Source organism: Oncorhynchus mykiss, chromosome 5, assembly GCF_057628025.1.
Source record: "Oncorhynchus mykiss isolate SJ-2025 chromosome 5, ASM5762802v1, whole genome shotgun sequence".
Classification (NCBI taxonomy): domain Eukaryota; kingdom Metazoa; phylum Chordata; class Actinopteri; order Salmoniformes; family Salmonidae; genus Oncorhynchus; species Oncorhynchus mykiss.
The window spans coordinates 61,872,325-61,877,950 of NC_143026.1; positions in this window are offsets into that span (position 1 = coordinate 61,872,325).

Sequence of the window (5,626 nt, forward strand, 5' to 3'; positions counted from 1 at the left end):
AGCCTTGCGGTTGAGGGCTGTGCAATTGCCGTACCAGGCAGTGATACAGCCTGACAGGATGCTCTCGATTGTCCATCTGTAAAACTTTGTGAGTGTTTTAGATGACAAGCCAAATATCTTCAGCCTCCTGTTACGCCTTCTTCACAACGCTGTCTGTGTGGGTGGACCATTTCAGTTTGTCCGTGATGTGTACGCCGAGGAACTTAAAACTTTCCACCTTCTCCACTACTGTCCCATCGATGTGGATAGGGGGGTACTCCCTCTGCTGTTTCCTGTAGTTCACGATCATCTCCTTTGTTTTGTTGGCGTTGAGTGAGAGGTTATTTTCCTGACACCACGCTCCGAGGGCCCTCACCTCCTCCCCGTAGGCTGTCATGTCGTTGTTGGTAATCAGGCTGTAGTGTCATCTGCAAACTTGATGATTGAGTTGGAGACGTGCATCGCCACGCAGTCATGGGTGAACAGGGAGTACAGGAGAGGGCTGAGAACGCACCCCTGTGGGGCCCCAGTGTTGAGGATCAGCGGGGTGGAGATGTTGTTTCCTACCTGGGGAAGGTAGGAATCTCTCTGTAGTCTCTTGCTCTCTCCTGTGATGTCAATGCTTCACGAGTGAGTGATCAGATGACTGTTTGTGTGCATCCTGCTCATTATCACCCCATATAAACTTGTACCACAGGTTTCTGCCCCAGCGTGCCTCAGGACAATTCTCAATTAACTATCTGGATTATTGTGTACTGATCAGAACAAATCAAAGAACATGTGGTCCTGCTGGACTTGTCTTTGTTATTTTGCTTCATAGAAACAATTGGCCGTAGGCCTACAGCCCATCTGGTTTCCAATGGGAAGTGTGCATTGTGAGGCAGTATAATGTGATGGTGATGTACTGATATGGGATCCCACAGGCGTCACATGGTGACATGCACAGGGACAGGCTTTGTCACCGAATAACTGAGAGGTGAGCAAAGGTTGAGTCACACAGGTGTGTGTGTCTGTATACGAGTGAGCGTCAGTGTTAATGTGTATGTGCGTACGCGTCTATGTACTGTCTCTGTTATTCTGCAAGCGTACCATGGTACAAAACGTGGTCCTCATGCCCTAGTGCTCAAGGGGAAGTTCATAGGTGAGCTCACGTCTGATTGGCTAAATGTGATCCAAACATCTGTGCATGGCCGGGGGGGTTGCATGACGTCATTTCAACAGGCACGAAGGCAGCAATGATAATCAGGGGAACATGTGCCCTTCTCACACAGGTGAGTGTTTGTGTGAGCGTGTTTGTGTGTGTTACAGAGGAGGAGGAGAACGTCATCATCACGGCTGGTAACAGAGACCAGGTGGTGCAGTGTCTAGGATGCGTCATAGTCAGAGAGTCTGAGATGGATTACAAGGTGATGAATGGAGCTGGAGGTGTACTTCAGGCCTGATTTAATTTCTTTGACTGGGAAAGAGTGAAAGTCATGACTACATGCTTTTGTATTCACCATAGTGATAAGGAATCAAATTGAAAACGAATGACTGTTTGAACAATTGAGAGAAGTGTAACTACATTGTAATTCATGGTCGAAGCCATTAATAGTGGTGATTAACATGTTCATATAGATTTACCACTCATAAAATATAATAGGTATGGTAGGAATAGGATTCCTTTCCTCTTAAGAGAGAAGAAGATCAGCAGATAAAAATCATTTAAAAAATGACGTTTAAGAGTTGTTGAGTCTGTGCAGATTCCTAATCCATGCCAGAATTAATATCCATCAATTCCATTATAACTCTCCCCTTTCCTTACCCCTCTCATATGTTCCGCCTTACATACTTCAGACCAGTATAATTCATGGTTACAAATCAAAACTGTACACTTATACTAGCCATTCAAACTCCGCTAGCAACATATTTAATATTGGTCAAACTTATTTTGAAGCATTTCTGTGGCTTCTTTTCTGAAACAGAATGTGGGCCTGGAAATGTGGGAGAGAATATTAAAAGCACTAAATTATGCTCCATAGTTTCTGTCTCAGAAGCTGAGAATGGGAACATGCGGAAATATTCAAAAGTATTTCTGATCTCTGGATCCAGAGTGTTCTGAGGCCCCATCAACCTATGTGGTGCCAACTCCATAGAGTCCACCAAGTTGCCTGTCTGAATTCAGGCCTATTCCTAAAGAGGAGACATTTAGCAGATGCTCTGATCCAGAGGAACTTGGGTTAAGTGCATTGCTCAAGGGCACATCGGCATATTTTTTATCTAGTTGGCTCGGGGATTTGAACCAGTTGGTTACTGGCCCAATGTTCTTAACCACTAGGCTACCTGCTGTCCCAAAGACAGACATTGAAGGGACAGAGGAAGCCAATTGTAACACATATTTAAATAACTATCCTATGTGATCCTTCTGGTTCTCAACCCACATTCAGAAATGGGCTCCGTATTTGGGAAATTCCAGTGGGATCCATCCATGCAGAAATGCAATGTGAACAGGATAGCAGTGCAATGTCTTATTCTCAAAGGGAAAAAACGCCACAACAAAGAATCATGAAAACACTAGAAAAACAAGTAAATGTTCCTTTTTGGATTTGGATTCCTCGTGTCTCATTCCTTAGTGGATGAGATTTGTTATAATAAGACCCACTAACTATCTTAGGGGGATACCTTTAGCCGCACTGGCTTACAGTTCTTACATGCAATACAAATGTGTTGTTCTCCTTAAAGCCATATTATCATCCTCTTAACCTATCAACAAATGATCTTTGCCATGTATCAAATGCTTATGGACTTAGCAGGCTTTATCGGAACTACTTATGGCCCTGCGATGAAGCTGTTAGCCTGGGTTAACGGGTGGGCTGGATGGTACATGGTGTGACATTTTTCCTCTAGTGAGCTTTTTCTGGCCAACTCCCTTGGCACCGCTTAAGGGGGAAATATGTATGATGGGCAGGGTTGCAAAATGACGGGAACTTTCAATACATTCCCTGGTTTTCCCGAAATCCCCGTTGGAGGATGATAGGACCCTAAACGATGGGACTATGGCAGCTTTGCACCTCAGTGTCACCCAAGTCATAGCAGCTGATGTGTCTGTAAACAATGCTGCTCCATGAATCAGGTATATCAGCAGGTATATCTCTCTAGTCACCCCCAAAACCAATTCTTTCTTTGGCCGCCTCTCTTTCCAGTTCTCTGCTGCCAATGACTGGAACGAACTACAAAAATCTCTGAAACTGGAAACACTTATCTCCCTCACTAGCTTTAAGCACCAACTGTCAGAGCAGCTCACAGATTACTGCACCTGTACATAGCCCACCTATAATTTAGCCCAAACAACTACCTCTTTCCCAACTGTATTTAATTTATTTATTTATTTTGCTCCTTTGCACCCCATTATTTTTATTTCTACTTTGCACATTCTTCCATTGCAAAACTACCATTCCAGCGTTTTACTTGCTATATTGTATTTACCTTGCCACCATGGCCTTTTTTGCCTTTACCTCCCTTCTCACCTCATTTGCTCACATTGTATATAGACTTGTTTATACTGTATTATTGACTGTATGTTTGTTTTACTCCATGTGTAACTCTGTGTCGTTGTATCTGTCGAACTGCTTTGCTTTATCTTGGCCAGGTCGCAATTGTAAATGAGAACTTGTTCTCAACTTGCCTACCTGGTTAAATAAAGGTGAAATAAATAAATAAAAAAGGTGAGTCGGGGCGGATGGGATGCCTTAGCCACTGACAACCCGAACGAACATCTAACAGTGAAAGCACAGTGTTTACAAATCAGATCAGGATCCTCGCTGGATACTACGTGTAGGGCCAATCAATAAAGGTCGCCAAGAGGCCTCTTCCGACCCCTCTAAAAACATTTACTATTGTGTAACATCCAACCAGTTGGAATATACTGTTTTTTTTTCTTCCTAATCTTTAGGAATGATTAATTTACAGCTATGCTGTCTATACACAAGTAGTGTGTGTGGAAGAGACTGATCCCAGATATATTTTGTCTATGTGTTTTGCTTTGGATAAACATGCCAAGGAGAATATACACAGTGTTAACACTGCTATTAGCTTAAAATAACATTGTAATTAGTTGCGTAGGCTGTTGTCGTAGTGGTTTACCACAGCTAGACAGTTGTAGTGCAGCTGCTATGCTACTAAGCTGTGAACAGACAAACAGGCTACAGGTCCAGGTTTAGGGGGGTTACACCCCTACCCCCTGCACATCTCTCCACATACACCCCTATGAGAGAGAAGCTCTCCACAGTTCTACCATTGTTCACAATGCCCTGGCTCTCTGTGAATTTTCACCCCTCACTCATCAAACTCAAATATCAGGTTTACAGAAATCTGGGCAAAACTGTATCTATCAGAGGTTGGTGTTTGGTAGCAAAATGCAGAATTTTGCCTTCTATTTATTACTATAGTAGATGTATGTCAAACCTTAATTAGAATCGTGTTTATCGTCCTGTTTTGATGGCAGCCATTATTCTCCATCAGGGTTGGGGAGTAACTGATTACATGTACTTTTTGGATTACTTTTAAATTCAGAAAGAATGAAAAAATACAATATGACACCTTTCTGTTTTCTCAATGACATTTAATTCAGAATTGAAAAAAGGCGCAAGATTAAGTTTGTTCTACCTGAGCGAGTCTGACCACAAGTCAGAGACCACATGATGACACACCAAATGTGTTTGATGGATCCTTTTTGTCTTCTAATGGAAAGTAATCTAACAGTAACTGAAAGTAATACGATTACATTACTGAGTTTTGGTCATCCAAATGTTACGTTACTGATTACATTTTTGGACAGGAAACTAGTAAATGTAATGGATTACATTTAGAAGGTAACCTATCCAACCCTGTACTCCATTCTCTCCCATCAACAGGACATCTGATCCCCTCATCCAAACCTCAAAACCCTGCCATTCCCACTAATATCAGCTTGGTGAGGGGAAACTACGTCAATGCAACCTCATTAGATCTGTCCTTTGATGTATCTGGAGCTGCTAAGCATCCTGTATTAGTGGCTTGGATGGCCTGTCCAACAATAGCCTACAGACATCTTCACTAAGCAATCACAACTTGATAACTCTCTTTTTTTCTTTCGTTCTCTTTCTCTCAATCTCTCTCTCTCGCTCTGGCTCACTCATAACAGAGCCTAAACCTATTCTTGAGCAGGACAAGAAGTGTGTTAAGCCTTGTACTGTATGTCAACACTTCCATCCACAAGGTTAAATGTGGAAACAGGCCTTCTCTCTCCTGTCTGATCGGTCTTTTTTTTCAGTGAAAACATAGCAACCCAAATAAGGAGATTGGCTGAGGGCTGCTGTGTGAGTGAGTGTGTACAGCGGGCCAAGACATTCTTTAGAAAGGCCTTGTATGAGTGTTTTGATTGGGTGGAGTGGGGGGGGGGGTGTCTGGTGAGGTGAGGGGGACAGTGTGGTGAGTGCAGGGTGGGAGGGATGGAGGAGAGGAGAGGGGGTCATCGGAGATTACACTCAGGTTTAGTTGGGCGTTTAAAGTATTGACGGCAGCCCTAGGCTTGAGTCTGCATCCCTCTGTGCTGCGCGTGCTCCCTCGCTCTCTCTCACTCCCTTGCTCTCCCTCGCTCTCTCTCGTTTCTACCTCTGTTTGTCTCTCT